Genomic DNA, 27,979 nt, shown 5'->3' with positions numbered 1-27,979 from the left:
CCTAAAAACAAATGCTCCCAAGGTTTTGTGAGATCTGAAGACAACGGATTTCAATGTTTAAATTTAAATAGCAAAGCTTCATAGATGTAGATGGTTGAAAACACCATAGACAGCTTAAATCTATTGCACAAATTTGCTGCTGTATTTCTGTGGGGTCTTGAGTTGCACGGGTGGCATGACAGAGCAGGCTCTCGTAGGCTGCCATCCGCTCACTTGAGCCAGTTGTGTGCATCTCTTACCAGCTCTGTGTTCAGTGACTTCATGGTAGGGTGTTAAGCTTGAAATCGGCCATCAGTGGTTATTTCACTATGAAATTTGCAAATGCTACAAGTCAGGGCTTTTTCTTTTTTTTTTTTTTTTTCCTCCTGGAGAGTTGATTGTTAAACATACACCAGCACGGCATTGCTTTCTGCTTGAACCTTATTGTGAATGCAGCTAACAGCGAAGGCTGATCATGTTAGCTTTGTTTTAAAAGTGGTTCCCCCAGAAACTTTGGAAAGCCCCCCTCCGCATGGTACTATTCCAGAAATGGGATATAAAGATTAATAGAAAGATGAATGCTTTTGAGTAGTTAATATTCTGTGAGTAACCAAAGGGGGAAAATTCTTGATGAGGTTAAAATCAGATGATGATTTTTTATTATAATTTCATATGCTTTTTAGTGTAAGAAAGATCTCTTATGTACTGCAGAATGAGGGACATGCCTATTATATTGGTTATATATTAAAATAAATCACTATAGGTGACACAGAAGGTATTGTTTTTAAATTATGTTATTTTGTTTGTGCCTTGTGTTACTTCATTTATAATATCATATGTGTATACATATGGCAATGACTACTTAGCATATTCTTTCTTAATTAAAACAAGGCGTTGTTTCTGATAATGTTCTTACTGAAGGCTCTAGCAAATGCAGCTTTCTCTAAGTGTCTCTGGGAATTGCTTTGACAGGCTAGGGAGATGAAAAGTCAGCATGTACACAAACTCCACTGTTGGTGTAGAAATCAAAATAGATTTCAAGTACAATCATCTATATTAGCGACCGTTTGGGACCCTTAGAACACACAGGCCACCAATCGAGGGGTTCATTCGTTTGGACACAAAATTCAAGTACAACATGTGGAACTCAGTGAACCAGTGCACAGTTTCTCTTTTGAACATTTAGCTGCACCGTGTCCTGCCCTCTTCTAGCAATGCCTTGCGAGGGTAGAAGGGATGATTCGTCTATAATCAGAGGTTCTCTCCTAATTAGCATTATCAGACCTGCTACTTACTGCTTACCACATTATAAACTGAGGTACAATCCTTTGTGAGGGGAAACGATGAAAGGGTGGGTAGTTACAGGTCACGCTATTCTCAATTCCCTTTAACCTTTCTGAGCTGACTAATTCCCTTTGCTCCACTGGGCTGTCAATCCAAAGATCAACCCCCAACTTCCTCTGGGTTCCTTTCACACACACTTTGCTTATCTGTCTGAGTGGCGTTTGTCTGATCTTTCCTTTTGCATGTTTTTACTTTTAAGATCTTCTCTTTCTTATGTAAAAAAGGCAATTAGACTCGTATCTGTTTATCTTAAACAAAATGGCTGTTAATTAGTGTGATCAAAAACCCTGCCATTGTAGACTATGGGTTCCACTTTGTAGTTGCACTAAATTGAGTAGGGTTTGGTACCAGTTGACATGATAACAACTCAAAGTCTGGCTTTTTAAAAATTAATGAACAAACACGTTTATGAGGCTTTGTTTTGTCTGGTTTAGATCTATAGGCTCTGAATGCCTCAGAGTTCTTATTTTTTACTGACTAATGCTGTTGCTTATTAAAAGTGCATAAAGTTATTGAAAAACTTTTTTTTTTTTTTTTGCTAACAATATAATTGATGTGTGGAAGCCACACCATTTTCCTTTAATTGGTTTGTTTTTGATTTTATAAGTTAGAGCCCAAAGTCTGTTTATTTATTCCATTAGTAACACACACTAACATTTGTTTTTATTAAGTTGTCAACTCACCAGAACTCTAGAATCATCTCAAATTGTTAGCCCCCTGAGCAAACCCCCACCATGCCCCACACTTAACATTTAGAAGAAACGAACAGATTCCAGGTATTTATTTAATATAAACAACTTTAAGAGCATGAGTAAGTATGACAGAACTCAATTTCATACATCTTAAACATCCTCAGTACTTTACAGTGATAATTAATAATCAGAATAATGATGATGGCAATATTATAAAGGTCTCCTTTACAGAAGGATTATATTCATGATATAATACTTCAAAGGCAGAGAGCTATAACAATATATACTAGCTTAGTTTTTTATACTGAGGATTTAGGCAAAGATAAATTTCTACTTATGTCGTCAGAAAAATTAAATCAAAATAAAATATAATTCACCAGAACAGCTCAGCTCTAACATTCTGGTTAACGGAAGTTTAAAATTCATCATTTATTTTTCACATTAAAAAGAAGAGTATGAAAAGGCCCAGTCCTCTGGATGCGTGCAAACTTTATGAATTATGTTAAAATAGGAGCACCTATCCTAATCTAACTTTGCTAGATGTCTGGGAAAACTTTGGATTTACAACATATGCCTCACATCATCTGTAAACCCTCAGTAAATCCTGAGTTTTGATTGACTACTTTGAAGAAAATATATGCTTATTTGTGAATGGTAGTAGATCAAAGTGTCTCACTAAAGTTATTTAGAGTTGAAAATCTAGTAACTACCGTTTATTTAATTTTTACAGTAATCCAGGGAGTATTCTGTGCTCAATAATTAATTAATCCTTGGATTCATCTGTACATGATCATGCTTAAGCTTTACAGTAACCCTGCAAGCCAGGCTTTTGTATACTCATCACAACTAAGTAAAAACTGACGCTCTGCTGGGGCGCCTGGGTGGCACAGCGGTTGAGCGTCTGCCTTCGGCTCAGGGCGTGATCCCGATGTTATGGGATCGGGCCCCACATCAGGCTCCTCCGCTATGAGCCTGCTTCTTCCTCTCCCACTCCCCCTGCTTGTGTTCCCTCTCTCTCTGGCTGTCTCTATCTCTGTCGAATAAATAAAAAAATAAAATCTTTAAAAAAAAAAAAAAAAAAACTGACGCTCTGAAAGCTTAAATATCTTGGCAAAGTTCACTTAGCTGGTAAATGACTCAGATCACTCTGACTCCAAATGCTTTCCATGACACTGTTTCCTAAGACTTGTCAATAATAGGTTATTTTGAAAAAGCAGTATTTTCCTATTTTGTGAGGAAATCACATCATCATCCTACTTCTTTATGTTTAATTTCCCAAGCTAAAAAAGAGAGAATTCCCTCATTTCTCGTGCTCTGGCTGTTTGGAATCCTTTGTCAGATACCCTTATGAATGAAAAGCTGTTCTTAATGGATTTAAGTGTTTCAGTGATCTTGATCACTTATCCTGGAAGGTTCCTGCCTTAATCTTTCCTCACTGTTGAACATTCTTTCTTGGTATTTAGCCTAAATTTACTTCTCTTGATTATACTCATTACTCCTAGTTACCTCCCTTATTGTGGATGTGTCAGTAATGATCTATCTTTAGCCAACTGGCCTTTGTTTACAGTTCTTCCCACAAGATTGAGGCTGATGTTGTAATGATGCTTAGAGATGATATAATATAGATGTGGGTAATTGGGCAATCAAATTCAAAGTACATTCTAAACCTAGAATTAGTAGGAAAGTAATAAATGGCACTCAGTGTTGGTTTTCTACATCGTCTGTACTTTGGTTTGCATTTAAGGACATCTGTACTTGATACTTCAAGCTTGTTCACATACAGTTACTTTGTATGGCTTATAATATTAGTGAATGCTAGCCTAATTAATAGCTGAGGAGTTTATTATATATATATTATTTGATATGGCACTGATCTTTTATTTTTTATTATTTGCACAAAATCAGCATCTCATACAATCTAACCTTTGATCATATTTGCTTACTGCTTCCTGCCCTCAAGTCCTTGATTTCCATTTCCTTTTCAGTAGTAATGAGACAAATTATCAAACAAGCTCATTTGAGGAAACTCCAATTGTAATCAGTTAGCTTGATGGAGGAAGAGATTTTTGGAATGCAGCATTTATCCTCCCCTGTGGATACCCAGTGTAGTAATTTAAAGCTTAGTGTAGTGTATTGAGCACCCACAAAGTGAGCTTTACAAAGTAAAACCAGATTTCTTCATTCCACAGAGAATAGATATTTATTCATAAGCTGTCTGTGTCTGGGGATTTTTGTTTTGTTTTGTTTAACATTTTCATAATGCGCTAACCAGGGACACCACTTTTTGTGCTTTTCTACAGAACTGAATCTAAAGGCATGAGTTAAACAAAAGGCATCACAAAGTTCTGAACCTAGAACATGAGTACACAAGGGGGAGAAATCCAATCCAGAAATAGCCATTTAAAAAAGGAGAAGCCAAGTGGAGAACCCTAAAATATAAATCAGGAACCAGAGCAGAAATAAATGAAGGAAAGGGCAGATTACAGAATTTAGGGCAGAAGCAGACCAGGCATTGTGAAGTTCAATAGAGAATTCATCCTCCCTGAAGACCAAGAAAATAGAAGCACAGGAAAAGAAATACGAATATTCAAAAATAAAACAGTTAAAGCTAAAGATGATAGCCAACATAGGCATAACACAGACTTTAAGCACTGAGAGACTAGGCATATAGGAAGTAATAAGACAGCAACAGTGGGAATAGGAGAGGACATCTCAAGAACAGTTTTGTGGGACTGTGTTTGACTAAACCCTTCTGACCTGAGTTCAAATGGGAGTTCTGGCTTCTCTGAAGGCTTACGCATTTCTAATATTGGGGCCAAGCCTGAGAAATCAACGAATCTTAGTAGATAATCACATTTCTAAAAGCTAACACTAACATGGTACCTACTATGTTCTAAGCACTGTTCTAAATACTTTACATATTATATATTAACTAATTTAATCTTCATAAAAACCTGATGAATATGGTATACCATGGCTACATCCCCATTTTACAGATGAAGAGCAGATACCAGAGAGATTAGATAAGTTGCCCAGGTTTACACAGCACCAGGCTTTGCTTGCAAGCAACCTGGACCAGAGACCATGCTGGGATTCACTATACTACCATAGGCCCTTCTAGTCCATCACCAAATCCTGATAACTCTAGCTCTTAAATATCTGTAAAGTGTGCTTCCTTATCAACTGATTGTCCCAATCTCAATCACTGCCGTGCCCTCCGCCTCCCGTGTTGCTCCACGGCAGACCCCTCTCTATCATCACCACCATCTCTGCAGCTCTGGATTTATCAGTGGTATTCCATAGGTTAAACGCTTAATCAATTAGAAAGTCAGGAAGGGATTATTTTTCATGTGCTTCTCATTTTAGTTTTCATGTGAACATGATTCCTTTTGAAAGCACCTGTATTATTAGCCCTCTCTACTGGCTATGAGACTAGGGCAAGGGATTAAACTCTGCACCTCAGGTTTTTCATCTATGAAGTGGGGCCAATAAGAGTTCCCACCTCACAGGATTTTTATTAATACATGTAAAGTAATTAGAGGAGTGCCTGTATATAAGAAGTTCTCAAGAAACATTACGTCTTATTAGAAGTAGCAGTGGTGGTAAAAGACAAAGCAAACACAAGCTCTACATTCCAAAATGTGAAACACCGATCTATATGAACTTACATACACACATCATATAAAAGCATGTATAAACACACGTACATATGTATATTTTTGCAAATATACATTTCCCATTATTTCCCAGGGCATAGATTTCACATTCCCTCAGAGGGAAGCCAAAAATCTCAACCTCCTATGTGAAATAGCCTTTAATTTGTACATGACTGCCAGGTAGGCAATGCTATTTGTCAGTGAGCTTTTAAACTTAATGAAATTTAAGATTAGTTCTTCAAGTTTTATTTCTTTAAAAAAAAAAACAATAAACATGGAAGCAAATTTAAAGAAAAGTATTCAATTTCAGTGGTGTGAATGACGAGGGAAAGGTTTGTGTTTCCGGTCATGTAAGGAAAAAAATAGCTGAAGAGTATAGATTTCAGTGTTCCAAAATAAAAAATGATGCCTGATCAGGACTGGAAGCTTCAGATCAAAAGGGCAATTTTAGAAAATTGTGGTGAGTGAATGAGGGCACTAGTTTATTGAAGAAATCAATTTGCTATCTTAACCAATGGCACCAGCGCCATCCCTATAATCTCTGAAAATAGATAGACACTTTGCGGTTCACCAATCCGTAGATTGCATCTGCTTCCTTACACCTGGCAAGCTCACACCCTTTTCGAATAAGATAGTATCGCAGGAGCTTTGTGGGTTTACGAAGCCACAAGTTTATTAGTTAGATAAAATCTCTAAGCGTTTAGGAGTTTAAAACTGTGTTGTCAAACCTATTTCAGTTATTATGGCAATTTCCAAAGTAAATATGACACAGTAACTTTTAAATCTTGTCATTCTGTTTCCTTGAGTGTGTGATTTGTGATAATCTACGGCAAGGCTTCCTGTCTTTGTTTTCAAATTCAGCTGTACATAGAGAGTAGCAGTTGAGATAGTGAAACTTAGAATCTACAAATGGTAAATTGTACACTTCCAATTACCCCAAATAATTTTTTTGGATAAAGGTGGGCCAAAAATTTTAAAGAGAAAATAAATATGGCTTTATTATTATTTTTTAACTTAAATATAACTGACATAAAACATTAGTTTCAGATATACAATGTAATGATTCAATATTTCTGTATATTTTTGTGAAACGATCACCACAGTAAATCTAGTTAACATCCATCACCATACATTGTTACCAAATTTATTTTTCTTGTGATGACTACTTTTACGATATACTCTTTTAGCAAGTTTCAAATATACAATACCGTATTATTAACTATAGTCATCATGTTGTATATCCCCATGACTTATTTATTTTATAGCTGGAAGTTGGTACTTTTTAACTCCCTTCTTCCATTCCTCACCTCTCCCTCCCCCCTGCCCCCCCCTTTTCTGGAAATCACTAATCTGTTCTCTGTATTCATGAGCTCAAGTTTTGTTATTGCTGTTTATGTGAGTGGGTTTTTTTTTTTAAGATTTCACATATAAGTGAGATCATATGGTATTTGTTTCTCTGTTTTATTTCACTTAGCATAATGCCCTCAAGTTTCATTCATGTTATGCAAATGGCACGATTTCATTCTTGTTTATGGTTGAATGGTATTTCATTAAATATACATACCACAGTTTCTCCATCCATCCATCCATCCATCCAGCTTAGGTTGCTTCCATATCTCGGCCATTGTAAATAATGCTGCGGTGAACATGGGGGTGCATATATATCTCTCAAATAAATAAATAAATAGCTCATAAATAAATAAATAAAATCTTTTAAAAAGTTCCAGAAACTTCAGCTAAAACAAAGCAAAACAAAACAAAAAACCACATCCTTGTCAACTCTTGTTATTTCTTGTCTTTTTGATAATAGCCATTCAAGCAGGTGTGAGGTGATATCTAATTGTGGTTTTGATTTGCATTTCCCTGATGATTAATGATGTTGAGCACCTTTTCATATACCTGTTGGCCATCTGTATGTATTCTTTGGAAAAATGTAAATATGGCTTTAAATGTATAATGCAGTAGTCAGAGGAGAAAATAACATTGGGGACAGGACAGGATCCTCTTTAATATATTGTTCTGTCTCATTTCAATGATCAAAAAGGTCTAATACAGTAAAGACTTATTAGAACTCAGTGTTCAAAGACCTAAATAAGCCTTTTTTTTTTGTCTTTTAGCATCTAATTTTAGGAATAGAACCAAATCCTAAGGAAATAACATGATACCAATTAATGATTTTGGAAAAGCAAATTGCAAGGTGTTCATCTAAGTTATTATATTTTCTATCAAGTTCTATACACAGAATTTCTACATGAGAATTAATTTTTATTAGGAACTATAGGCATAGAGTTAGGAAAACTGAAGTTTTCCAATTAAGTCCAGGCTTACTGTATTACCAAAATGTAAATATGGGTATTTAGCTGTATTCTTAACATTACAAAAAAAGTCTCTGAAAGAATAATATATACATATAATATATAAATACATATTATTTCAATATAATAACATGAGATATATATCTTGTGTATTGTTGGAGAGTCTCCAGAACTCTCCCACATATATTGTAGCATCCTCAGGTAATCTTATGAAGTAAGAAGGGCCAGTAGAGTAAACTTCATTTTGCAGTTGAAGATACTGGCAAGAGAGAAGAAAATGATGCAACCCAGAATGCTATTAATTAATAACTGAACTGGGATTAAAGTCTCCAAGAGCAGAGAATATTCCATAATTTTAAGCTGAAGTATAATTTTGTGGAGATGATAATGTGAAACAAAATTGCCTTGTAACTATTATTAACCTTAAAACATTGGTGCTACATGGGAACAAGATGTCTCAAAGAACAACAGGCTTTTTATTTTCTTGGCTTTCATCACTGCCAAATGAAGTGTTCAATGAAGATTAGGTCTTATTATTACTGTTACATAGATTTTGAAAAATTCCTAGATATACCACCCCAAAGTAAATTAGTGCTACTGAAAAAAAGATGATAATTTATGATATATTTATGAGAGCTATTGTTGTCTTAAGTTAGCAACATTGTTACTATTTTAACCACCATTTAGAAAGCAGGAATTTCTTTCCAAAAATTAATTGGTATGAATTACTCTTTTGATGGGGATAGAATGTAATGATCCCTGGTTTTATGCATTTGAGCAAAAACTTTCACTTCATATCAAATTGTCATCCTTAGGTATGAATCTGTTGACATCTTTCTTACTGCAAAGTGACGGCATCACTAGCAAACTCTAAGAATCATAGTGGCCACTTTTATGAATTAAAGGACCAGTGGAGAGCACCCCAAACCTGGTGCAATAAATCCTCCCACAAAGTAATGTTTCTTGTCTCATAGCTTGAACAATGAATTTGGTATGTATCACTGGGTGAACCTGGTGTGCTTAGACGTTTGTCTTTTTTCTTCCTTCTGTAAGTATATTATCATGTAGTGGAAGGCTCCCAAATCTCAAGCCAAACGTACATAGGTACGTGCGAATTCTTGCTCTTGGGAGAGCAAGACTCAAATGGTTGTTCAATTATAGCAGAAGCATGTTTGGTGTTACTATTTTACATTCTTCAACAAAATATGGTCTACAACAAGAAATTTATTCCAAATTACCAAGTCAGTTTGGATTGGCCACATGGTACAGTAATAGACCTAGAGGCATAGAGGGATGAGTTAAAGTCCTCTGAAAGAGTCTGTGTGGAGGAAACTACATGAAGAGCTATTACCACTGCTGCTCTGTGTCAGTTTGCCAGGACGGTAACCCTGAAACCCATCTGCTCTTACTGTGTTCTCAAAAAGAGGAGAAATGCATGTGTGGGAGAGTACTTGAGAAAGGATAATGGCATGATCAGATGTAACCCCCTACGCATTATTCCTCACGATGTGAAAATTATTTTACAGGGACCAGGGAGATTCTGAACTGAGTAAGTCCAAGTGAAAACAATTCTAGAAAACATTGCAGCTTGAACCTGATCCACTTAATTTGGTCTATCTTTAAGTCACCACTTACTTTCTTTCAGAAGTTGAGCACCTCTGTCATTGAGTAGTGGTCAGATTAACTAGCATGCTGTCCTGCTTACTTGCTGGCTGAAGTTGTTTTTGTTACTTCTAATGTAAACTTTTAGAAAGCTACAAAGTACAGTGACAGACACTATCATATTCAATTGGACATGCTTTCTGCAGATTTGTTAAGGATTTAGTCTACACATTTGTAGCATTTAGTTGCCATGGAGATGACCTCAGTGGTAAGAGGAACAGCCTTTAGGTTGGACCTCAGATTTTCCTTTCATTTCCATTTAATTTGATTTGACTGCAAAATGTCACTTCCATTGCATTGATTAAGCTTCATTGCTGCCACCAGCCCTGTTAGAAAGGTGAAAGGGCAGGCCAGCTGCTGTCATTTTGCACCCCTACCCTTTTCTGATATCAATACAGATAGGCTTTTGAGATGAGAAACTCCTTCACTACATTGATGCAGACACAATTTCTCTTGCTCACTTCATGAAATATAATAAAACTAGAATTATGCTCCAAAGTTTTTATTCACTCAAAAGCACACTCTATATAACTCAAGTTTTCTCTTTTTTCAGCTCCATGCTTTGGAAGTTATGATATCTAATGTATGAAAACTAAAAATTACTGTCTTTGGTTTCCCTTAAAAAATTTTAAAGATAAACTCTGCAGTTGCCTACTTTTTGAAATAGTTAATTTATAGTTTAAGTGAATCAGAAATAAATTACAGAATTAAATTATACAAATATGAAGCATTAATTTCTGCTTGTATGGATTGGAAGTGCTCTCCTTAGGTATTAATTAAGGTAAATTGGAAGCAAAATGATGCATTAGACAAAGTTTTTCTTTGGTACCCTGTACTGCTGCTTTCTGCAGCTTTCTTTATTTCCTTCCCTGACTTTTAATGCCATCAGTAACCCAGAACTCATCACTCTTGTCTTTTAGGTAAAAACAAAAACAAAAACAACAAACTTGATAAATCAACACTAAGATTTGAGAAATTAAACATGTTAACTTCCTTAGGAGTACAACATTCACATTTCAGTAGAGAAGAGGAGAACATTATTTAACACAAGAAACTTAGGAGAACTCCAGTAATATACTGGGGAAGACAGTTTGATAGGAAGCCATCCACGTGCTTTTCAAATCATAGCACTTAGATTTCAGCCTCGATGTGAATGCTTGGTTCTGGTGCATTTAGGAGGTTACCATGTTAGGTTTCTTTAAATATGCTATAATTTGGGGGGGGGGAAGCCCTCAGTTCCTTGATGGAACATATACAAGAAACCTTGGAATTCATGGCTGGAAAACATAGAAGTCAGCGGTTACTATAGATACGCCCGCACACTGGGGGCAAAGACCTTGACCAGGGCATCGTAATTTCATGTTTTTTAAGAAAGGTAACTTTATTGACTAGCATTGAGATTAGGGGGGGAAGGAAGCCATGATTGCTATTTAGATCTTGGTTTCTTGGTTTGTGGGATTTGGGCCAGAATCAGGTGTGCTGTCCTTTGGGAATTGCCTCCAGCAATCTGTACAATGCCTGTTTGCATAGTTCCTATTATTTCTGTTGGAAGTCTATAAAGTGATATGCATTGGGAGAGTAGTGACAACTTTTTTTTGGTCTCTGCTATAGTAACTGCACCTGTATAGGCCAGTTTTGCTATGCTGGAATTTTCTAGAATTCCAGTTAACAATAGACTGAAAGTCATAAGCCTGGCTGCCTTTACTTGTTATCTCTAAATGATGTAGGGTAGTGTTTGTCAAACTGTAACGTGCGTATGAGTCACCTGGATGTCTTGTTAAAATGCAAGTTCTGATTCAGAAGGCCTGGGTGGGGCCTGAGATTCTGTGTGTCTAATGAGTTGGTTATACACTTTGTTGAGTAGGGACCTAGGGCAGGTTCTCAGTCTCAGTGAACATTGGAATCACCTGGGAAGATTAAAAACATCTGTGCTTGGGTCCCATCCTACCCCAGAGATTAATATTTAATTGAGTAGAGTGCGGCTGGGTATCAGGATTTTTAAAAGCTCTCCAGGTGATTTTGATGTTCAGCCAAGGGTGAACACCACTGATTAGATAATAGACCTGCTTGAAGATGAGGAAAATACAGAGAGATAATCATGTTGTAAAGAATATTTTCAAAACCTTCCTCAGGGTTTTATTTTTACTATTAATTTGGAGGTTTTAGAGAAGACACTGAGCCAAATATGTAAATAAAAGCCGATTTATCATTCCATTCATTAACTGCTATTATTAGTCTACAAGTGAACATTTACCAAAACTATCTTCAGCATTTCCTTCTTTTAAAATAATTTAAGATAGGTTGGCAGATTTAGCAAATAAAATATATACTGAGGCGCCATTCCAGGCTGTTGAATCAGAACCTGCATTTTAAACTAATGAAGCATCGAACTTTGCATCGGAATCCGGGGATGTACTGTATGGTGACTAACATAAAAAAAAAAAAAAAAAAAAAAAGAACCTGCATTTTAACAAGATACTCAGGTGATTCATATGCACAATATAAATATTGCATGGGACACACTTAAAAAAATCAAATTTACTTGGGTGTCCTGTATTTTTTTATCTTATCTTGCAACTCTATTTAGGAAGTAATTAACATTTCATTACAGAATAAAATGGAAAGGAGTATTCTGAGTTTAGAGAACACTTTTAGTATCTTGCTTCTCATTTCACCTCATCTTCCTGTGTCTGAAATGCCCACTGATTTTTAAGCCTAACATAAAATAAGACCAGGTGATAGACCTCAAGATGTCATGCTGTGTATTAGAAACAAATAAAACATACTGTTCTGTGTATTTATGCAAGAATGGGAAACAGCCCTACCACTTTGAGGGTGGCAGTTTACATTAAACATTGTTTTACATCTTTTTCTTAGATTTATTTAATTGTCACAGATTTAAAAACCCTTTTATTTAAGGAATTCAGAAGCCACCTTGTTGTAACTAAAGGGTAACAAATTGGTTGTGCTCGTAAAACTACAAATACCAGAATTCCCCAGAAAGAGAATGATCCCAAGGCTTATCTTCCTATGAAAAAAACAGTCCCACAAGGCTAAAAAATGTTGTGTCTATATACCCAAATAAGAAATGCTAATCTTTTAAAAAATTACTTAGATTAACTAAAATGTCAAAGTTCAGCATTGTTAAAAGCAACATTTAACCTGGCTCATGTTGATAGCAGTGTCTTATGAATCACAGATATGGAAAAAACAGGTTATAAAAGTTTAGTCACAAAAATTAATTTTTAGGTTAAGGTAAAAAATATATCATTGACATTATTAGATTTTTCTTTCAACTGTCTCCCCTTTTGGAGTCTTTGTCACACATCTGGTACTCTATTAAGAAGACATTCATATGCTGGTATTGAATACAGTGATTTGCGCTTAAAAATGTAGTGTTGAGAACTCTATTTGGAATGTGTTGCTGCATATAAGATTGAGTTTTAATAGTGTTATATTTCAGTCTATAAATAACTTTTACTTCCTATCTGACATTAAAACAATGTATGGCATTTGGCAAAAAGTAAACTGCCAAATGATTTCTTAAGTGCCTAGTTAAGGGATGTCATTGTAAATTTTTTATCCTGGTGAAAAACACTGTAGGAATATGTCTTAGCTTTACTAATCCCTCAAAATAAATTATTTATTTTGGCACTATGAGATCATAAATGGTAATCAACATTCTGAAAAGTGTGACATTGTGGATTTTTATTTATAGCGAGTCAAGCTAATAGGTATATTATGTAGTGAGGTTATAATGCCACAATCAGGAAGGTAAATTATAACCAAGGCCTCACACTTGCAAATGTGGGGAACAAAGGAGGACAGAGCACGTTTATTTGCAGTCCCAGGGAGGCGCTGGGTGAATGGACATATCAGTGGCTTCAGAGTCAAATCTCTTTTATGATCCAACTGGACCTCAGTTCCTTCATTTGTAAAATGAGAGAAGAAATATTCCTTCACTGAGTTGTGAAGATTAAGATAAAGTTATGCGAAGTTCCTTAGATAACGTGAGTAGATATTCAGAAAAAAGTTTCCGCCTCAACCATCCTGAGCCCCTAAATCCCTCCAACCCATTTGTACGATTCTCCTCCCTTGGTAGATTTTCTAGAAATACCATATGGCATGTGGGAGGTTAAAAAGAGGTACACTGTTAACTGTTACTTGGCCAGATTTAATTGCTCAAGTGTGATTTTTTTTTAGGTGAAGTCTAGTTAAAGTCCACTGAGGAAAACAATTTCTAATGAAGAAAAGAATACCCGCCTATTAAGTGATAAGGCCAAAGAGCTGGTACCAGGACTAACCAGACACTCGTTTTGATGCAAATTATTCAATCGTTCTTGGCTGAGGTTTCTTTACCTTTACAAAAGAAGTAATGTTGAATTGTAATACATCTTGGTTTCCCTCCAGCTCCTCTCATTGTAATGCTTCTTGGGTTGGGTTCCCCAAGGTGCTAAATTGGAGACTGGGAGTGTTCTTGGAATCAACACCTGTGAGGGAGTAGGCCCCAAAACCAGGCATAGGGAGGAGCTGTACTGAGATGCAGTTATAACTCCAGCCTCAGTGGGTCCCTGGAGAGCTTGGGCACTGCATGGCCCTTCAGAGTTTTTGTGACTGAGGCAAGGGTACCCAGCCTCTGTTGCTCTAAACCCGTCCTAGCAGCATGACTCTGGGCAAGGCAGCCCCACTCCTTCCCCTGTGGGCAGGTCCTAAGGAGGAGTCACTTAGAAAGTAGCAGCAACCGGAGCACCTGGCAGCTAGAATGAGTGCCTCCGTCTTGAAGGGGCCTTTGACACAGATTCTACTGCATGAGGTTAGTTTTTTACCATTTCAGGGTCATGGCCTTAGCAGAATATCAGTCTTTATTGGAGTGCTATCATTTTCAGAAATGTTTTGCAGGAGGGGCGCCTGGGTGGCACAGCGGTTAAGCGTCTGCCTTCGGCTCAGGGCGTGATCCCGGCGTTACGGGATCAAGCCCCACATCAGGCTCCTCCGCTATGAGCCTGCTTCTTCCTCTCCCACTCCCCCTGCTTGTGTTCCCTCTCTCGCTGGCTGTCTCTATCTCTGTCGAATAAATAAATAAAATCTTTAAAAAAAAAAAAAAAGAAATGTTTTGCAGGAAACACTAAACTTTAGGGGGTGCCTGGGTGGCATCTGCCTTTGGTTCAGGTCATGACCCCAGGGGCCTGGGATTGACCCTTGCATTGGGCTCCTTCCTCCATGGGGAGTCTGCTTCTCCTCTGCCCCTCCTCCTGCTCGTGCTCCCTCTCCCTCTCTCTCTCAAATAAGTAAAATCTTAAAAAATTTTTTTAAAAAGAAATGTTAAACTTTGGAATCTCTGGGTGTATTATTTTGAGCATAGGCTATGCGTGTACATTTTCTGACGTGAAATTAATCAAAATACTCTAATAAAGTCTTCGCTGAACTTCTCAGAAGGATAGACTTTTTGTACTATTTCTAAGAGATCTCTCATACAAACTTCTCCAAAGGTATCATGAAAAATAGCCTTGGCTTTTGGAGTTCCATTTGTAGTTGTGACCAAAACCAAAGGTGCTCAAGTACAGTAAGAGACATTTTAAAGCATTCAAATAGGCAGTTACACAAATCACTGACAAAGTCAGCCTACTTTAGTACTTTATTAATTTTTTTTGAAGATTTTATTTATTTATTTGAGAGAGAGTGAGAGAGAGCACTAGTGGGGTGCGAGGCAGGGGAAAAGCGGGCTCCCTGCTCAGGGGCTTGATCCCTGCACTCAGGGATCATGACCTGAGTGGAAGGCAGACACTTAACCAACTGAGCCACCCAGGCGCCCCTACTTTGGTACTTTAAAAAATGTTTTTCTTCCTGTTCTGTTCCAGTTTTGGGTAGGGGAATTCTTCCTGTCTCAGTACTGGTCACTCATCTTTAGTTGGTCATTTTTCAAGTATGAGGATGGTATAATTTCACAGATGATGTGCTGTGGATTAGCCCTCCCGGCTGGGACCTCGCAGGGAAGGTATTTTTATGTTAGTTGAAACAGAGGGAACTGATGGATAAGACCATCAAGAAGATAAAGCTAACTTTATCTACATCTAAAGAAGTTCAGTGTATTAAATACCAATGCATTCTTACAAGGGTCTTATTCAGTGGAAGAGATAAAGAGTGAGCCTCCGTATCCCCTTTGTTGGCCTGAAAATGGAATGTCAAGCAGCATATAATCATCTTTCTTGTTTTAAAAAAAGGAAAGCGAAAGAAAGCGATTTCTATTTGTGTCAGATTTTCGATGTCTTAATATTCTTTACTGTCTAATTTTGCAGAAAGTGATAATAGAGTTCCTGTCAAATTAGAGGCTACAGACTTTTAACCTATGTCATGAAAAAAAAACCCCACATTAGTTATTATTACCATAAACATAATTCAAATAAATATTTAGTTGTAATACCATTATGTTGAAGGGTGCACTCCAAGCATATAATTTTGCTCATTATAAATATTAAAAATTCAGAATGACAGTACATTGGAGAAGAAATGAAAAAAAAAAAAAACCCAAACAAACAGAGGTTTGTGGAGTCTTTTGATTCCAAAGATGGAGTTTCAGTGTGAATTCATAATTGGAAAAATTGGAATAAAAATGGAAGTGATTCCCATAAAGAATTGTGTAAAGAATTCTGCATCTCTGTTACTCATGGAACATGACATTATTTTTAAAATACCATAAATCCTGCCACATGTTTCTATCTGTGAGTCAGAGACCAAAGTGAATAGTATCAAGAGTGGATCAAAGTGAGAAAAGAAAGAAGCAAGTAGAAAACTCACTGTGCCCAACTTCATAGAAAGAACTACAAGCAACTGATATTTCTGACCTTTGCTGAACCAATAGTTGAACCTGTTTTACTAGCCACCTGAGAATTACTTGCTTGAGTGGGATTGTTGAATGTGAAAATGATGCTGGACCAATATTTAGAATTTTTCAGACCTTTATTAAACTGGTGACAATTTTGAGTGTCTCATCACTACATTTTCCAAATACCAGTAAATAGAGCATGCATTTTCATAGTTCGAGTTTATGCATAAAATATCTAAGCAGGTGCATTTTCAGTGTGAAAGGGTATTTTCTCAGCCAAATTATTAGAATAAGAGAATGAATGAGAAAACAAAGAGCACACTCTAGAGAAGTCCTTTCTAACATTGCTTTTAGCAGTATTATCAAATTGGGTCACAGATAATTAGATTAATTTGACTACCCTATGGTTTTATTTGGAGAAATGTAATGTGGCAACTCTCTTTGCTCTTGGATATCTATAGGATACAAGAAAATGGAAACACTCGGCCTTCAAAAAGGAAAGAGCTATTATGTCACGCTCAATCAGAGAGATGTAGACATTGATAGAGTATCAACACCTGAAGCCACTCTATTAAAGCATGCCTTGGTTCCGCAAGCAAAAGTCACAGAAAATTGGCTCATGTTTCACCATCTAGGCTTGCTACCACTTGGTTTCCTTTAATTGGCTATCATGTCCATTTACCAGAAATTGGCTCTGTTTTCCAGCTGCTGGATGTAGGAGTGATTTACTTGTGTGAGTGTTCTCAGGATTACACCTGCAAGAGTGCAGTTTCAAACATCATTTTTCTTAGAAAAATTACTAACTGTGTATATCTGAATATGTATACTACAAAGGAATTATAAACCCTACAACCCGAGAGAGGCTTTTCGAAGGGTCTGACTTGTCTTACAGACAGTATTAGCGTAGAGGGGTCATGAAAGCCCCTGGGTGGGCCCTGGCCTATAAGGTATTATTAAGTACAATTTAGGGATCGTATCAAAGGAATTGAAAAATAAATAGTATAGCACAATTCTTGGTGTAGGCATTTTACCTAATATAGGGAAGCTTATAAACCCACATCTTAATGCTACACTGAGTAGATTGCTTTCATGTTTAGAGCATAACCACTTAAGTATGCAGTTTTGTTCAACATTTTAAGAAATCAGGGTCGTTTGTTGTTGTTTTTGTTTGTTGTTTCTGCTTATTTCACATCGTAGTGGGGTTTTTTTGTTTTTTGTTTTTTTTCTGGAAAAAAATTCCAGCATTTAACTTTGCTTTCCTGAACTAACAGGCATTTATGGTTATCTAATTACTGTAACCACGTATTTCCTGAAATGTTGTTCACTAGTAGTTTAACCACAAATACAGATGCTCTAATTTCTACTCTTTTATAGATTTTCTGAATCAGGTCCACTGCTATCATCAGGGGAAGGTTTATGTAAATCTAGAGTAAATATTTAAAAATATAAGAATGAGTACTTTAAATGTAAAGGAAGATAAATGTAACATTCTTCTGAAACAAGTCTAGTAAGGATTTTAAGTTTTTAAGACTTTCTATTTAATTACTTTGCATTGAAGCCAGCTGGTTTGGTAACTTTCATGACCTTATATTCCCTGAATGTTCTCATAAATCAAAGGAAGAATATGCTCAATTCTAACATTAGTCCTGGGGAAAATTCCATATTTGAAAACAAAAGAAAGAAAGGTAGAATCAAGGTTGCCTTGGGAATTTTGAGGTCCTTGGTAAGGTTAATTGGGAGGGCATAAATTCCTTTATCCTCAGATTTTTCTTTTCCTTTCTCTTTTCTCCCCCTAAGCTTTCCTGCCCTCTAACCCATCAATTTCTCTTGCAGTTTGAGCCTTCACACTTCAACACTGAACTTGGAGATATAAAAATATTCTAACAGGCAGGGGGATGGCCTTGATGATCTCTTAAAGTTCTTTTTAGTGCTCTATTTTAAATTCCAATGATTTAATAGAAACTCGAGGGCGAAATGGCCCTCTGGAGGTCATCAGTTGTAGTTCCCTCCATGTGAGAATGCCTCCTACCTTCTGGGAATTGGCACTAACAGCCAGTCCCAAGGGACCTCTTTATTCTCTGGATTTCTTCAGCACTGTGGACTTATCTTGTTGACCAATTGGGAGAAGTGCATATCAGATTTGAAAATTTTTTCTAACTGTACATTTTACCTTCTTCCTAACTTAGGGTTTAAATATATAAATCATTGCTTGAGTGAATTACTCTTTTGAAAGATCTACCTTAAAGATTTCAGGTGTTGTTTTGAGGTGGAGTGGAATTTCTGGTGGATGAGAATTGAAAGAAGTCAGAATCCATTGAGATCAAGCAATTCAAAGAACATTAATTGAGGACTTCCCTTTAAAGGGTTGTAAACTCTAATGCCTCAGAAGACAAGGCTGGTAACATAAATCTTGAATTAAGTCCTATATAAGCAGTAGGGATGGTGTGAGGCCTGAGCATTTCAGACCTGGTGCTAGCATTCTTGTGCCAGCAGCTCTGACCAAAGCATGCCCAAAGTTTGCAAACGAGTAAGTCTCTTTGCATGGTATCTGTTTCATCTTGTGGGAGATTCATAAGCGAACACCAGAAATTCCTGACCTCACTGAGGTATAGCAGTGATAAAAATTATTAATCATATGGTGGCTACCATTTAGAGAGTGGCTGCTAAGTCCTAGGCACCATGCCACTCTTATTCAATCCTTATGCTTATCCTATGTGATAGTCCTATTCAACTCTATTTCAGATGGAAAGGTGGAGGCCCAGAGATGAGTTGCTTGTTCGTAGTCACTCCTTTAATAATTGTTAGAGGCCAGGTTAAAATTGAAGTCCTTCAACTTCGTGACTTCCAAAACCCATGCTCTTAACCATTACTCAGGTATGTCTCAGGCTATCTTCTGGGAGATGTTACTAGATATCTGGTTTTTTTTTTTTTTTAAAGACAATTGATTCTGTAATCAAATAATGGAAAACAAAATTTGAGTTACAGAAGGTCGCATCCCACACATTACTTACTATGGGACTTTGTCCAGGTCCTTTAGTTTTACTGTGTTGTGAATCCCCCAAAGTAGGTATATATATTTTGCAGTTGTTTCCCAAGCTTGTGAATTGTACAAATTGTCTCAAGTCCTGGTGTTCTAGGGAACAAACTTTGAGAAACTCTTATCTGTTCATACCCAGCCCTCTCACTGAGATAAGTGTTGTCATTAAAGAGCAAAATATTTTGGGTGCACACAAGATAGATGTTAACCAGAGAATGTGTCAGAGGGAAGGTAGCATTTGGCGTTGGGTCTTAAAAAAAGGATGATATTTTCACAGATTATAATATTTACATAGATGATATTGGGCATCAGAGAACATTCCAGGAAAAATTATTTCAGTCAGACAACAGTGCAAACATACACATAGAGAGTGAAATGTGCAAAGGTGAATTTGGGGAACGTAGAAAAAATTGGTAGATAAGCATCATTTGATATTTCTCGTGTTAATCTTAACTGTTGATTATACTTTAGAAGATTGGCTTTATTTTTTCAAATATTAGAAAAGCTCACTTGAGGAAAATTTCAAGTCATATGACATAGGATGTCATCTTCACGCATACGATTAAAATTATTCATTGAACAAATATTTACTGACCACTTATTATATTCAGAGCTCTGTTTTGGGTGCTGAGGCTACAGCTGTAAAAGAGGTATGCAAGCTTCCTGTTCTCAGACAACTCGCAGACAGAAGCAACACAAATTTAAAAAGGCAACAAGACAATGTCAACTAGTGATAAGTACTATGTAGAGATATAAAACAGGCTGATATGGGGTGAAGAGTGCCTTAATGGCTATTTTAGAATAACAAGAAGGAACCAGACATTTGAAGATCACGGGGATAACATATTATGCGGAGAGAACAGCTGGTGCAATATCCCTAAGGGAGAAATGAATTTGAGGTTGTGAGGAATAGAATTTGAGGTTGTGAGGAATAGAGAATAGGAATAGAGGAATAGGTTGTTTTTCCCTAATGTGGTTGGAGCATTGGCAAGGAGGAAAATGATAAGAAGAGTTCAGAGAGATTGACAAGAACCAGACCACAGAGTAAGGAGTTAGAATATTTTTTTAAACATCATGGTTAACTATTTAAGAAGCTTAAGAAGGGGCTTGACTGTGTGTGTGTGTGTGTGCATGCACACACACACACACACATGTACACACATGGGCATGATCTCTGGCTGCTTTGTGGGGAATAAATTTTAAGGGGAAATGTAGAAGCAGGGGGACCAGTTAGAAGCGATCACAAGTCTAGGGAGGACTAGTTTGGACGAGGGGTGGTAGTTAAGATGGAGAGAAGTGGACACATGAACATACAGGGTTATTAAATTGAAGTATAGTTGGCATACAGTGTTACATTAGTTTCAGGTGTATAACAGTGATTCAACAAGTTCACATGTTATGCTACGCTCACTACAAGAGTAGCCACCGTCTGTTGCCATACAAAAAGTATGGAACACTTTACAAATTTGGGTGTCATATTTGTGCAGGGGCCATGCTAATCTCTGTATTGTTCCAATTTTAGTATATGTGCTGCCGAAGAGAGTGCAACATGCAGGTTTTTAAGGACATGCTAATGAAATGGATGTATGGGATAAAAGGAAGGAAATTAGGTATATATTGCTGGTATTTATTGATGAGCTGAGGGAGGTTTAGGTGGGAAATCAAAAGTTTTGTACTGGACACATTAAGTTGGAGATGTGTATTAGACTTTCTAGTAGAGAGGTCAAATAAACAATTGGACAGGTGAACCTTGAATTCAAGGGTGAAGTCTATGCTGGAGATATAGGGATATATTTTCAACATTGTTCTACTAACAGAGTTGAGAAGGTCTACCTACCCATAGTTAAAATACATTTTAAAGGTGAAATAAATGAGTAAATTTGTTAATGGAAAATTGAAAGTGACTAAAATATACAAATTACTATAGTGTAATCTTGGTTTTGGGTACTACCGGTTTTCTCATCATTTATTAAGTGCTGGTATAGAAGCAGGAAGACATTAAATTTTTGTATTGAATACCTGGAAAGTCTTTTGGAGTTCAAATATCCATCTCCTCTACAACTTCTGGACAAATCTATTTCCAGCAGAAGACTGAATGTGCAGGATTGGAAGGGCGTGTGTTTGCCTCCCAGAGCAGGCATTTCTAGGTTTATTATGTTCTTCCTTTTCTTGAATAGATATTTTCCCACTCATAATCTTCCTTCCATTTTTACCAAATGCTACAGTTTCAGACTTAGAAGAGGGCCCAATCCTCACTCTTTATAATAACCCCTCATGTATTTTGAGATAGGTATTGTACCTTTCTTGTTTCCTAGGTTAATCATACCCGGTACTTTCAGTTTTTTCTCATGCAACATGACTTTAAGTCCTCTGTCCCTTCTGGTTACTCTTGTTTCTAGAGAATTTCTTTGCATTCCTCTCCAAGCAGGGCACCTGGCATTACTATGTTCCCCATAGTACTATGGCTTTGTTTCACCAAGACTGAGTGGAGCAAGCCTTGGCTTCCATTTTTTAGATGCCATACTTATATTGATGGGAAACAATCCAAGGTCCCTGTGCTTTTTTTTTTTTTTTAATAAAATAACCATTACCTTTGTAATAGGCTTAGATTATAAAGTTGAAAGATAGTATACAGAGTTCTTCCATATATTCTCCATCCAGTTTCCATTATGGTTTACATTTTATATTACGATGGTATGTTCAGCACAACTAAGTAGCCAACATTGGGTACTTTGATTTTAACTCTATATTTTATTTGGATTTCCTTAGTTTTTAGGGAAATGCCCTTTTTCTGTTCTAGGAATTTATCCAGGATACATATTACATTTAGTTGTCATGTCTCATTATTTTCTTCTGGATTGTAACAGTTTCTCAGATTTTCCTTGTTTCCATGACCTTGACAGTCAGATATTTTGTAGAATGTCTCTCAATTTGTGGGTTTTTTTTTTTTTTAATGGTTGGACTGGGGTTATGGGTTTTGGGGAGGAAGATCACAAAGGTGAAGTGCCATTCTTATTATATCAAGGGCACATATTGTCAACTTGACTTATCACTGACATTAACCTTTGATCACCTGGCCATGGTTTCTCTATTTTGTGGTTACTTTATTCTCTTTCTATATTGTAATCTTTGGAAGAGCAGCCCACACTCAAGAGGTGAGGAGTAAACTCCATCTCCTCAAGGCAGAGTATTTACATAAATTATTTGGAATTCTATAGGGGAGATTTGTCAGTTTCCCCCATTTATCTACTCAATCATGTATTTATATAAGTATGGATTCATGGATATTTATTTGATAGTTTGGATTATAATTCAATAGTATATTATTTGTTTTGTTGCTCAAATTGTTCCAGTTTTGGCCAATGGAGGCTTTTGCCTGTTGGCCTCTGTGTCCCTTTGACATACCTCCACCATTTTGTTTTTCCCTGTTCTTTTAAAATCAGTGCTGCTGCAACTCATGAATCTCCTATCTTATACTGTGCTATTGTTTTTTGGGGGCATTGTGGGTATAAAAACAAGCTTTATAATTGTCCTTGTTAAATTTCACTCTCATAGAGCTTCCTGTTACCATCATCTCTTTCCTACTGTAACAATGGCTTCTTCCATGGTCTCTGAGCTTCCATTCTAACCACCTCTGCCCGCATTGTATTTGGTTCTTTGAATAGCAGCCAGAGTGATCTTTACAAACAAATCAGTTATATCCCTCCTCCATGTATCAATGCATAAAACTTTACACGATCTAAGTCTTGTTTATGTCTCTGATCTCAAACTCTTAACCTTTATATCTCTCACTCAGTATGTTTTAGCCACATGACTGTCTTTCCCAAGCTTGTCTACAGGAGTTTTTTTTTTAACATTGATTCTCTCTGCCTGGAATGTTCCTCCCTCATACCTTCGAATGGCTTATTTTTCCTTGCTATTCAGATCTTAGCTCAAATGACGCATTTCAGGGATGACTTTTCTTGAATTCAATCTAAGGTGGCTTCATTTTCTCCCTATCACAGTGCCATGTTTTATTTTCTTTATAGCAAACTTTCTTTAATAATTTTTTACCTATTTATTATCTTTCTGCTTCTCCAGCCATTAGAACGTAACAGGGTCTTGTATCTCTTGTTCATAGCTGTATCTCCAGTGCATAAAGCAGTTCCTGGCACATGTAAGGAGCTCAATATATATTTGTTAAATGTTGGTTGCAAAAGGCCCAGTTACATCTCCTGAGTAACACTTATCTTTGAGGACCCCATAATCTGTAAAGCCCTTGTGTTGTGATACCTTTGTTACTTCATGCTATTGCCTTTATAGGATTGTATTGTACCACTCTGATTAAGATTGTATAATATTTCTTTAGATAGCATGTTGTGCCTGTCATAGTGAATTTTGCCCTTAGAAAATAAAGCCAGCCCTGTTTCCATCAACACTTGCTTGTAGCCTATAAACCCAAGCCCTCCCTATGTGCCCCCCTTCCTTTGTAGATCACCAGGACAAGATAGGAGAAATAGAGGCAAAACTTAGAGCCACCAAAATTTTTCCTTCCAACTGTCAGTTAAGGTAACAGTTCTCTCTGGATGCAGTTGCTCAACTTTTTTAACCTCAGCTATTTATACTATTTTTCAGCTTATATCTGTCTTGACCCCAACGAAATCATCAAGAGGTATCTTAACTGACACCCAGATATGGTCTATCTGATACGTTCCTTGTGTTACCACTTTAACCCATTCTGACTCCTTATGATCCTTATTTCCTGGTCTTAATGTTCAAAAGCTATTTCTTTAATAATTCATTTTAGAGTCTCTCTTTGGATTTACATAAAACTCAGTAGTCTGTTGCAATAAAATTTATTTTTCTTTTTACCACTTCTGTTTAGTCACGTTGGACTAATACACAGTTACATAGTTAAAAAAAATATTTAACAAGCTTCTCAAGCAAACATAATGTTTTACCATGTTAAGGAATATGCAGTTGATCAGACATATTTGATACCATGCAGATTTGACCATACCTTACATGAGCTTTATAGCACTTTACAGTCCCTGTAAAATCACTCACTAATTGAGAGTTCCTCATTTAAGTCAATGATTCATTATCGTTTTAACTAACTTAAATATACACACTTTGTAACAGTATGAGTACTTATAACTTGCTTCCAGGTATAATGGGAATTGCATTAGAAACTACCATTAGCTTATAGAGGTACCCAGTAGAATCAGTTACTACGTTTCAATCTCAATTCTTTCGGATGGTGGGAAACCTTATCATCTAGTATTTATTTTTGCTGTGGTGTTGTCTTTGGTTTGCTTCTTTTGGAGACATACTCTGAGCCTCTGACGTTTGCATCTATGAGGTTTATTGCTGTGTGCTCTTGGGAACAATACCTATGAGGAGTGAGGGAAGCAGGATGGGCAGATGGAGAGGTCAAATTGAGATGCAGTTGCAACAGAGGCTGCAGCCAATCCTATGGAGACTTCTGGAACTGGGCTGGCCATTCGGAGGAGGCCTGAGTTGAGGTAGGGACTGATCTTTGTACCTCCTTATTTAGCAGTCATTAGACATTTACTGCCCCTGGGGAGGAGTTTAGCCTTCAACAGAGGCAGTGCCCAGAGAGGGGCTCAGCTGTGATCTGTTAGCATTCAGTGCTCCAGCAGCTGGGGTAGTGAGTGCTTCAAACTGAAGGGAAGACCTTCAGCTGTTGGGTGAATAGAATGCAACAGCATCTTCTATGGGTAAATTTGTATAAATTTCATGTCCCATTGCTAACTTTCTGTTTCTGTGCCATTTGCATTCACCCTCGAATTGTTGTACTCCCATTCTTGCCCAAGCTCTTATATCTACCCTGAATATGTCATTCAGTTTCTTCATCTATAGAGTGGGGATAGTAATACACACACATGCAAACACACACACACACACACACACACACACACATATACAATGCCCTGGCATATAGTTGAACGCTATATAGGAGGAATAAGTGCCTTCTATCAAGACTTTGAAATGCTTCTTTAACTAATTTGGCTAAGACCCTAACAATTAGATTTCACAGACCCCTATTCCTCCATTTGAAAGAGAATAGTTACTTCTTGTATCCTGTAGGCATTTCAAGAAGGATGTAGCATTGAAATACAAAATGGGCTTAGAGAACCTTGAAATATCAACAACCTCCTATCCAGAACTAGCTCAGTTCCTCCCACCTCCCCCACATCAACCTCCTTGTTAAACACTAGTTTAAAGACTGCGGGTTTTTGGAAGCTTCTCAAACTTCTGAACATTAGCATTATATGCAATAATAATCTAAGGATTTACTGACCAAGTCCTTTGTTCATAGTTGATAAGAAAGCAGTACATTTTTTCAGCTATTGTATGTAGCACTATATTAGAATGGGTGTTGAAAAAGCTGCTTTTCCTTGTTCTTTCAAAACAGTTTTTCCTACAAAGGAAACTCAAGTCTCAACCTGTTTATTGATAATGCACAATAACTTCTGATTTGAGCTGATACTGATTATTGTGCAGCTTGGCCTGTTGAAGGTATTATCCTTCTGCCAGCTAACCAGTCTCAGTACTTCTGTATCAAACATCTCTAAAACTATGACAACTCATTCTTGTTCTAGCATCTGACATGTGCTGAACAAAATGAACAGACACTTGAGTGATATCAACAATGTATGTCCCTTCTTTCTTTGTAGGAACCTGGTTTATGTAAAGAAGTTTACTTCTTTACTGTATAAGACATTACAGAATCAAACTGGTCTGGTATACTGGGGCAGATTACAGTTATTGGCAGGTACCGTGGATTCGATCAGTGATTTTTAGTAGGGTATGATGAAAATTACTGAATTCATGTAGTATTGTAGGTGTTCATTGAAAGAAAGTGATATCATAGTAACCACGTTACAGTATTCTTATTACTATCTTTACTTCCTGGTCCCTTCTAATCATTCTAGGTTTTGAGACCTAAAGGAGGTTTTAAAAAACATACTATAAAATTAAAAAGTTTAAAAAACTTGTACCTTTTAAGTACTTCTGAAAAGAAGTGGTTAGTATATGATACCTTAGATCATGTCATTTTGTAGAATACTTCCATGGCTTCCCATCTCCCTCAGAATAAAAGCTAATGTCCTTATAATAACTATGGTGCCCTGACCTTTCCCCTTCCCTAGTTACCGCCTGAACTCATTATGAACCATCTCACCCCTTGCTTCCTCCCCACCATCCACACTTGCTTTCTTCATATTTGTCTAACCTACTGAGACAACTCCCACCTCAGGACCTTTGAATTTGCTGTTTGCTTACACACTCACTCCTCGGTTAAGTGAACACTTACTCTCTTACGATCAGTTGTGACCTCATTAATTTCTCCTCTTATGACTTTTATTTTTTACAATATTTTATTTATTTATTTGAGAGAGAGTGAGAGAAAGAGAGCACAAGTAGCAGGGAGGGGTAGAGGGACAGGGAGAAGTGAACTCCCTGCTGATCAGGGAGCCCAATGTGGGACTCAATCCCAGGACCCCGGGATCATGACCTGAGCCGAAGGCAGACAGAAACTTAACTGACTGAGCCACCCAGGCATCCCTCTTATGACTTTTAAACTCTAAAACAGCAGACCCTCCTCTCCCCCGCCCTCACCCTATGACAATACATCTGTCTTCTTTGTTGTACTTTTCTCCTTATATCCACCGTCTTCTAATATACCATATGTTTAATTATTGTGTTTATTGTAATTCTCTGCTAACTAGAATATAATGTTCATGGGTTAAGGGTGTTTTGTGTGTTCTGTCCACTCACAAATCCCTGGTGCCTAAAATCATTCCAGAAACTAAAAAATGAGTGGGAAGAAAAAGACATAATCTACATTGAAAGGGACCTAATAAGACAGTAAATATAGACTGAACTATGATTGATGGAGGATTGCATTCTAACAATATTCAAAATGTGTCTCTTTGACAGATCTCAGCAGTTCAAATTGTTTTTCAGAAGTACCTTTGTATCTATGAAGTATTTCCCTTTTTCTGTTACTTTTACTTCTTGCTTTGCCTGTTGCAACATATAGTGCAATTTTTCACACCTTGTTTAGACTTACGTGTTTACTGTAACTCTACTGTTTTAAGTTTCCTACCTCCTTAAATCCACAAAGCACTTCAAGAAAGGATTTCCATGTATTATATTTTTGTTCAGAAAGCCTTATCTCAGGCAGACATATTTGCCCATTTTCTTTTTTATTAAAAAAAAAGTTTTATAGTCATTATACATGCAGAGGGGTGTTTCAACAGACTGGGTTAGTATCTCTCCATGAAACCACACACAATAAAACGGTTTCCTAAAAAAAGTTAACAATGCATAAAATGCTGATACAGTGCTTTAGAACACTTAATTATTTCTTTTTCCCCCCATTGTTTATCATTGTTTTGTCAACTTTCCATATCACTACCCACAATGCTTTGGGTTCGGTTTTCTTTGAACATTCCTTTCCTCTG

The 27,979-nt window shown here is 36.9% G+C and overlaps 1 protein-coding gene and 1 non-coding gene across 10 annotated transcripts in view; one reads left to right on the top strand and one right to left on the bottom strand.

Annotated features, from left to right (window-relative positions):
- SOX5 (SRY-box transcription factor 5) overlaps positions 1 to 27,979 on the top strand; it is a 960,947-nt gene that overhangs the window by 84,919 nt on the left and 848,049 nt on the right. The window lies entirely within an intron of this gene.
- LOC117796880 lies at positions 20,951 to 21,054 on the bottom strand. The gene has a single exon (XR_004621581.1). It is a non-coding gene; the product is annotated as a U6 spliceosomal RNA (small nuclear RNA).

Source organism: Ailuropoda melanoleuca, chromosome 16 (assembly GCF_002007445.2).
Source record: "Ailuropoda melanoleuca isolate Jingjing chromosome 16, ASM200744v2, whole genome shotgun sequence".
Classification (NCBI taxonomy): Eukaryota; Metazoa; Chordata; class Mammalia; order Carnivora; family Ursidae; genus Ailuropoda; species Ailuropoda melanoleuca.
The sequence above is the reverse complement of the archived record's forward strand: the minus strand, read 5'-3'. Positions and strand labels throughout refer to the sequence as shown.